General features: G+C 35.7%; 1 long non-coding RNA gene across 1 annotated transcript; it reads right to left on the bottom strand.

Annotated features, from left to right (window-relative positions):
* Positions 1-892: 892 nt before the first annotated feature.
* On the bottom strand, positions 893-1,626 carry LOC149176005 (uncharacterized). The gene is made up of 2 exons (XR_016258609.1): positions 1,574-1,626; positions 893-1,124 (listed from the first exon to the last, which is right to left on the bottom strand). It is a non-coding gene; the product is annotated as an uncharacterized LOC149176005 (long non-coding RNA).
* Positions 1,627-9,573: the final 7,947 nt, after the last annotated feature.

Here is a 9,573-nt window from a genome sequence, read left to right as displayed (position 1 = left end):
TGCATTTACAAAAGTTCTTTCCCTATAAAGATGTTGTATCCTAATCAAGGTCACCATCAACTATATTTCTCAAAATATACCGAAGTATGCCAGGAACAAGTGAATAGGAATATGTGCCAACCAACATGCATATTGGATACTTTTTATAGAATCTATAATTGAAAGAAAAACTAGGAAATTTTGCCAATAAACATATATTTGAGATTTAGTAGTGAAAATGAAATGTCATTGGTGCATGGATGGTCCTATGAATTTCAATGGGTCAATTAAATGTTGGGATTTATTAGCATATTAGATACTTTTATAAAACATACAATTGCAAGAAAAATTGAAAAATTTTGCCAATAGACATATTATGAATGATATTGTGAAAAAAATTCTACAACTTTAAAAGGTGGAACTCTCATCAGTTTGAGAAGAATCATAGAATCTTAATTTATTTCTCAAAATGTTGGCAACTCTAAATAAAATTTCCTCTTTTAAGCAATCATTTGATAAAAAGGAGGAACTCTCATCAATCCAAGAAAAATCATAGAATCTCAATTTATTTATGAAAATATTGGCAACTATGTCTAGGAACTTTACATATTGTGTTTTCCTTTTACAATTAAAAAAAAAAGTTTTGTTTTTGCCATCACTTGATCCATCCTAAACTCCATGGAAAAATGAATAGATACATATCTCCTAAACTCAATGGACAAATAAATGAATAGAAATATATAACAAACCACAATGAATAGGAATATAAATTTACTTCCTGCAACAGGTATTGGGATGGAAATAAACAACTAATTAATTAATTGATATTGCATTGTTATAGATATAGATGATCAAATTTTACATAATTTGTCCAATAAGACCTGTATTTTCTCATTGCTATTTCAAACCAAGGTAGGCTTCATGTTCCCATTATTGTGACGAACAATTGAATTTTCAATATCCAAAAACTCCACACTTGGGTTGTGTATCCTTGGCCGAATACATGCTAGGAGCTATTCAGAGGAAGGTCAAGTTGTAAAATGTAATCAAATTGGGAGGCAATGTTCCAAGCTTCCACAATACCCTATCCTCCCTGTCTTCATTCTGAGACATGCAATAGATCCACAAATCAACAATACCATGTCCTTGTTTTGAAAAATGCAATAGATCCACAAGTCAGTATACATGACTACAATTAAGAAAGCTCATAAAGAAGAATAATTGAATTTTATTATTATTTATTGTTTTTAAAGAGACATTTTATATAATGATAATGAGATACAAAGATTGGTATAAAAACTAACTGTGCTTTGCCACTTGTAATAACTCACGTTTCTTCCATTCTTTTAAGTAAAAAACATTCATCGTATATGCCCAAGCATAAGCATTGAGATACTACCATTTAACTTTCCTTGGAGGTTGACAAACCAATGTCCTTGTTTTGAAAAATGCAATAGATCCACAAGTCAGTATACATGACTACAATTAAGAAAGCTCATAAAGAAGAATAATTGAATTTTATTATTATTTATTGTTTTTAAAGAGACATTTTATATAATGATAATGAGATACAAAGATTGGTATAAAAACTAACCGTGCTTTGCCACTTGTAATAACTCACGTTTCTTCCATTCTTTTAAGTAAAAACATTCATCGTATATGCCCAAGCATAGGCATTGAGATACTACCATTTAACTTTCCTTGGAGGTTGACAAACCAAAGTGCAAACAAAGTTTTTTGTACCACAATATCATCATTTAAAAAGAGAGGATATTGTCCAACTTAGCGTAAAATTGAGGTAAATAAAAGCAAAAATGATTTAGAATAGATAAGTATTTTGGATTTCGATACTTCAAATTGGAAAAGTTGTTACCAGAGTGGTTGGATGATCTCCCTTGAAATAACATTCTTTCATTGCTACAAATCAAGCTATCTAGGAACTAGACAATAGGAAGAATTTAGCCATTTGTAATCATCGACATTTTCAACATTCATGTATTGTAGCTTTGTCTGGAGGGTTTTCTGAAAACCACATCTGCATAGCCCCAAAATTCAATCTATCTGTTATAAGATGAAAAACATGTTTCAATCTATCTGTTATAAGATGAAAAACATGGTTTTCAGGTTCCCGACAGAAACAAAAAATATGTTGAGGTATATGTTGAATGAGAACAAAAAGAATGACCCATAACCAAAATAAAACATAGTATGACACTGAAATTAGATTCATACCTGGGCATTTATTTTGGATGAATTCACCATGAAAAAAGTAGCTAGCACATTGTCAAAAATTAATGCATAATGATAACTAGCGTACCCCCTAAGCAGGGGAAGGAAGCACTGGAAAGAAAGAGGTAAAATTTTGATTATATGTAAATGTATTGAATGTAAAATCAACAATTCATATAAAACAAGTATCGCATTAGTGAGAAGCTAGAAATTATGCTCTAGAAAAAGTTACATAAAACATTATAACTTGTATTGGTCAATGTGAAATTAACAATGGTTAATAGGCAAATTGAATCATCTAGTTTTGCTTTGGAAGAAACTAAGTTTAATTAATAGACGAAATAATCTTTTCCCAGACTTTTTGTTTGTCAATTTTACCCAACATATGGTAGAAATTAGGCTTCATTATTAATTACACTGTGTTGTTAAACTATTCACTTATCTAATGGTTTTACTCGTTGTATTTATAATTTGTGTAAAATTTACAAAGGATGTCATTTTTTATTATTATAACATGTCAATTATAAATATTTATTAATATAATTTTATTTTGAGTTTGAACTTCTAATTAATTAAAAAATTGTAAATTCTTTAGAGTGTCATACTATTAAAATATGTTTATTATAATTGTTTTCATTTTATTATATATATGATTAATTACATTGTGTGAAGGTTCTTGTTCTCACACATCTGTAGGAATTTACAGGGTAAGTTCCTTAGACAGAACACCAAAGGACACCGCTCACAAACAGATCACAGATCAATACACTAGTATTTTTGACATGGTTAAAACCCTCAAAGAGGGAAACAGTCCACGACCTGAGCCAACGCGGCCACTTCAGGCAATTTATTAATAAAAGAATGAAAATTTACATAAGCTTCTCTCATGGACAGTTACCCTACAAATGACCCTCCATGCTCTTTAAATAGAGATCATGGACCAATCGGGTGTTAAGCCATGGATCAAGTGTCGGTAATACCGAGGAGAGAATGAATCGTCAGATCACTACATATCGTGACCGTCGGATTGTAAGTTACAAAATGTACATAGTAAAGAAACACACTTAACCTAACTCTATACTAGACCAAGTTATACTTAACTATTTCCTATGTGTCAGAATATCCTAACATCCCCCCTTAAGAACAACTTGGGATAGGATTGAAGGATTTACAAATATGACACAATAGGAGAAGGAAGGAGGCACTAGAGCATATCCCCCCTTAGTGACAACTTCCTAAACTCCAACCATAAATCGAAGTTTAGTAAACTTCGCCTCTGTGAGAGCCTTTGTAAAGATGTCTGCAACTTGATCATCTGTTGAACAATATTTCACTTCAAGAACATGGTCGTGAATGAGCTTTCCGATGAAGTGCATGTGCAATTCAATGTGTTTGTTGCGCTGATGTTGGACTGGATCTTTGCATAGTTGAATAGCACTTTGATTATCACACCAAAGTGTAGTCAGATGTTGTTGCTGAAAGCCAAACTCTGACAGGATCTGACGAAGCCACAAGGCTTCCTTACTAACTTCTACGACACCATGATACTCTGCTTCTGCTGAAGAAAGAGAAATGGCACCTTGTTTCTTGCAAGCCCATGTAATAGGTCCTGAACCAAGAGTGAACACATAACCTGCAGTAAACTTCCGATCATCAGGGTCACCAGCCCAATCGGAATCAATGAAACCAACTAATAGAGGAGATGCTTCGGCACTGTAATGGATCCCAAATTGAACTGTACCTCGAACATAACGAAGTATTCTTTTAGCTAATTTCCAATGACTTTCATGTGGGTTTTGCATAAACCGAGCAACAAGGCCAACGGTAAAGGAAAGGTCAGGACGAGTATGGGAAAGATACAAAAGTTTTCCTACAAGTTGACGGTATAAGGTAGCATCAACTTCAGGAGAAGTACAAGTGACTGAAAGTTTGACTCCAGACTGAAAGGGAGAAGGGGCTGGCTTACAGTCTTCCATGTGAAAATGGCGTAGAATATCACAAGCATACTTGGACTGGGAAAGGGAAATACCTTCCTTGGATTGCAAGACTTGAAGACCAAGAAAATAATGTAAGTGTCCTAAGTCTGTCATTTCAAACTTCCTTTTAAGGCTAGACTTCACATGGTTTATAAGGTTGGGATCACTACCAGTCAGGATAAGATTATCAACATAAAGAACAATAATGATAAGAGACTTGCCCACTTTCTTGGTGTAGACAGTATTATCAGAATGACACCTAGAAAAGCCAGTTTCTAAAAGAAAGTTATCCATTTTGGCATACCAAGCTCGAGGAGCTTGCTTGAGACCATAAAGGGATTTCTTAAGCCGACATACAAGGCTGGAGTCTGTTTGTATAAAGCCAATAGGTTGTTCCATATAGATTTCTTCATGCAAGTCCCCATGCAAGAAGGCAGATTAACATCCATTTGATGGACTTCCCATTTGAAAGAGCCAGCAAGGGAAAGAACAAGGCAGATAGAGTTCATTTTGGCAACAGGGGAGAAGGTTTCATTACAGTCAATGCCTTCAACTTGTGAAAAACCCTTAGCAACAAGACAAGCTTTATGTTTATCAACTTTCCCATCTGCTCCATACTTAGTTCTGTAAGCCCATTTGCATCTAACAAGTTTTTGTCCCTTTGGTAGAGGAACAAGATCCCATGTATCATTTGCCAATAATGAATGATATTCTTCATTCATAGCTGCTTCCCAATCTAGATGGCCTGAAGCTTCTGCAAAGGTGTCAGGATCATAATTCACTGAAGCTTGAGCCAGTAAAGAAGAGTCTCTATCAAATTGAGAACGTGTACATCGCTGATCTGTAGGATCACCGACAAGATCACCTGCTGCATCCCGAGTAGCATAGACCTATTTTGGAAGCTGAGGAGCTGAAGGAGGATCCTGAGAAGGTGGGGGAGGATTGTCATGATCGCTTTCATCATCTGAAGAAGAAATATTTTCAAAAGTAGAAGAGATAGGGAGAGGTGGCACATCCGCCGAACTAGGCTCGTAGGCCGATATATTTTCAGCAAACTTTACATCTCTTCTAATGATAACATTTTTGGACTTAAGTGGAATAAGTCTATATCCTTTGACATCTTCAGAATATCCAACAAAAATACATTTTTCACTCCTAGGTTCTAAAGTTATATGTTTCTCATCTGGAATATGGGCCCATGCTTCACTTCCAAAAACACGAAAGTGACTTACATCTGGTTTAGTTGAGCTCCATGCTTCTTCTGGAGTGATATTATTTAAAACCTTAGTAGGAGTGTGATTTATTATGTAAATTGCATAGTTAATTGCTTCTGCCCAAAAATTAAGACCAAGTCCTTTAGATTGAAGCATACAATTAGCCATTTCCTTTAAGGTGCGATTCTTCCTTTCAACGACACCATTTTGTTGGGGAGTATATGGAACAGTATGTTGCATTTGAATTCCATTCTCAGTGCAAAAGTTGATGAATTTGTTGTTAACATATTCTCTGCCATTATTAGATCTTAGCTTAAGAATTTGATGTCCAGATTGTTTTTCAACAAAGGCCTTGAAGGCCAAGAACATGTTAAATACACTCTTTGAGTTTTAAGAAGTATACCCAAGTGCGTCTGGAGAAATCATCAATGAAAGTTAAGAAATACTTGTAGCCAGAGAATGAAACAACTGGAAGTGGACCACATAAATCACTATGCACAAGCTGTAAAGGGGCTAAGGCGTGCCAAGAGGCACGTTTTTCAAAACTATCCCGGTGATGTTTTCCAAGTACACATTCGGAACAAACACCATCTCTGCAAGATACCATTGGAAGACCTGTCACCATATTTTCTTTACATAGATTCTGAAGGGAGCGATAGTTTAAGTGACCAAATCGCTCATGCCAAAGTTTGCTCACTTCATCGTTATGAGCAACAAATACCGAGGGAAGATTTGATGACCCAAAGTTGTGAAACTTATACAACCTTGTAGAATCATTATCAATGCTAGTAGCTAAAATCTGTCTAGGATCTCGTAGGTCCTTAATTACAACATCGTGAGGTGAAAATTCAACAATTTTACCTTCACTTGAATGACTTATCTGATATACAGATAGAAGGTTGCAGGATAAGGTTGGAACACATAATACATCATTAAATTGACCATTGTCTATATGAACAGTTCCAGTCCCTACAACACTAAGAGATCTATCATCACCAACATATATATTTTTGGTGATACAATCATTTAAAGAAGAAAACATGTCTTTGTTTTTGGCCATGTGATAAGAAGCTCCAGAATCAATGAGCCACTCATGAGAATGAGAAGAAGAAGATACATTTAGTGCATAGCTAGACTGAGATGCTTGACAACCACATGCAGAAAGTGCTATTCCTGAAGATGAAGTTGAAGTTGAAGAGTGCTCCAAATGGATGTTATGCTTCTTCATTGCTGCTTCCAAGGCTTCCATCTTCTTAAAGCATTTTGGATTTTAAGTGGCCATCTCGATTACAAAAGTTGCAATGTCTATCAGCCTTCTTCCCTTTGTTTTTATTTGTCTTATCATTTTGTTGAAATGATTTTTCATTTTGAGGCTGAAATTGCTTAGGACCCTTGTTTGGTTTAGGACCATTCCTTTTAGGATACAACTTCTTAGGATTCTTTGAATTTGGTTACTGCTGGGCGGCTAACACTTTCTTAAAATAGTTTCCAAGATTAAGAAGACCAAGGTGTAAGAGTTTTTCTTGTTCTCTTATTAAAGAATCACAAAAGGAATCAAAAGAAGGGGACTTGTAGGCTTGTCTTTGAGAAATAAAGGCTTCTCTTGTAGAATGGAAGGTGGAAACAAACACAGAATAGGCTGGTCCCAACTTAGTAAGAATGAAATATATAAGGTTACTATCTTCTTTCTTAACCTTAACACCTTCCAAGAGAAGTCTAAGGGTCTTGAACTTGGACAAAAAATCTTCAATGCAAGAAAAATTATTGGGGTCCAATGTAAGCAACTCATTTTCGAGTTGATGGGCTTTAAGTTCATTTTTAATTCCAAAAACTTTAGTGATTTGTTTCATTGCTTCCTCAGGAGTATCAAGTTCTGCAATGTGAAATCTAAGATCTGGAGAAATAGACATCCCTATCAACCCTCGTGCTTGATCTTGCCTATTTTCCCATTTAGCTGCCTTATCTTCATCTTTCGGTTTGGTTTCTTGGCCTGAGGCTATTCTATAGAGACCTTTACTTCTAAGTAAATCCACAATGTAGGATCACCATTGGAAGTAGTTGGTGCTGTCAAGAATAACTTGGCATGGACTTTCCATTTTAACAAAAACTAAAGCTATAGATGCTGAAACTAAGTGTTCCAATGGAAAGATCTCGAAAAATTAGGCTGGTTCAAAAAAAACGGCTCTGAAAACGGCTTCCGGATGAAGAAGTTATGGCTTTTTGAAGAAAATTTGATGAAGATGCCGACGAAGTGCGGGAATGTGCGGAAATGAATGATAATGTTATAAAAAAAACAACCCCCTTTCCAAACTTAATCTAATTAGCTCAACAAAAAGAAGACTTGAACTCAAGACCTCTACTCTCATAAAGTAGCTTTGGACCAAGTGAGCTAAATTAAAAGTTTAGTAATTTTTGGAAAAGAGGCAGGGTTTTTTTTTTAGTCGCTGAAGCTTTGGGCTGCGTGCTTAGTTTGAGAAAGCTCTTTTTCCCTACAAAACAAAAAACACAAAACTCAACACGGACATACAAAAAAAGCGAACCTTGCGGCTCGAAGTTAGCTTTAGCCGAAAACTAAATATTTTCCTCAATGTTTCTGATTTTCCGAGATGACACTAAGGCGCAGCGGAAAAGCGCATACACATGAGAAAAATCCTTCCTTTCTGTTTCTGATTTGCTCAGATCGCACAGAGTCGCAGGGCAAAGAGCATTACAAAAATGAAAGGTATAGATCCGGTAATTAAAAAAAGCTAAATAAACCGAAATAAACAGAGAGAAAATAACTGTAAACTGCAAATAAACACTGTATACCTCCAAATCTTAAAAATGACGTAGCTAGGGCTACCGGAAACCTTTTCGCGTGAAACGAAAGGGGTTCCTCATTGGAACAGATGCTCCTAACACAATAGAGCAGTCCTCTCGACCTGAAAGTAGTCAGAAACAGTAGATCTAGGAAACGACAGTCGGATGCAGTTCTACCGGCTTTAGATTTGGATCACCAACGGACGCGGCCCTAAAATAGCTCTGATACCATGTAGGAATTTACAACGTAAGTTCCTCAGACAGAACACCAAAGGACACCGCTCAAAAACAGATCACAGATCAATACACTAGTATTTTTGACGTGGTTAAAACCCTCAAAGAGGGAAACAGTCCACGGCCTGAGCCAACGCGACCACTTCAGGCAATTTATTAATAAAAGAATGAAAATTTACATAAGCTTCTCTCATGGACGGTTACCCTACAAATGACCCTCCATGCTCTTTAAATAGAGATCATGGACCAATCGGGTGTTAAGCCACAAATCAAGTGTTGGTAATACTGAGGAGAGAATGAACCGTCGGATCACTACATATCGTGACCGTCGGATTGTAAGTTACAAAATGTACATAGTAAAGAAACATACTTAACCTAACTCTATACTAGACCAAGTTATACTTAACTATTTCCTGTGTCTTCTATATATTTTTATTTTAAAAAACTTAAATAAACACAAATATTTTGCCTAAATTATATACTAAAATTAAAATAAGTTAAAGGTAGAATTAAAATTGAAATAAGTCAAGGATATGGGCATGTTGTGTTTAGTACAAACAGGGGTTAAATTTGATGGATCCCCCACTTATCAAGGAAATTTTTTTATGAAAGTTTTATTTTTAAATTGTTTTTCACATGACTAATTTCATCTAAATTCTGCAAATTATATTCATAATTACTCTCAAATAAAAATAGTAAATATAACTATTGTTACTCTCAACAAGATTCCGAATAGGATGTTGTTTCTCCCTCTACTTCCCGCAGAAAATCCAACTTGCGTCCTGCCAAGATCACCCCTCCCCCGACTGCTGTATGTTTAGACGGGATCAAGCTGAAGGACCGTATTGAAAGCTTACAATCCCGCGCACTAATTGGGAAATGGCATTTCCCCGAAATGAACGACGTCCAAATTAGGAAATGGCTAGGAGCTAGGTGGCGGTCGCTCATAGGGTACACCCCTACCATTGTCCGTCTAATGAAAGACTGGTATAGCTTTCATTTTCAGAAAATGAAGGACCTCTATATCGTTTGGAAACTTCCGTGGGTGTATGGACGAAGCTTTCTTGCTCTCCATAGATGGTACATAGGTTTTGACCCGTCGAGAAATACCCCTCACAATAATTACATTTGGGTCAAATTGC

This window comes from Pinus tabuliformis, chromosome 4_1 (genome assembly GCF_031772625.1).
Source record: "Pinus tabuliformis cultivar Carrire ecotype Pingquan chromosome 4_1, CPIR1, whole genome shotgun sequence".
NCBI lineage: Eukaryota > Viridiplantae > Streptophyta > Pinopsida > Pinales > Pinaceae > Pinus > Pinus tabuliformis.
This window is presented reverse-complemented; position numbering and strand designations above follow the sequence as displayed.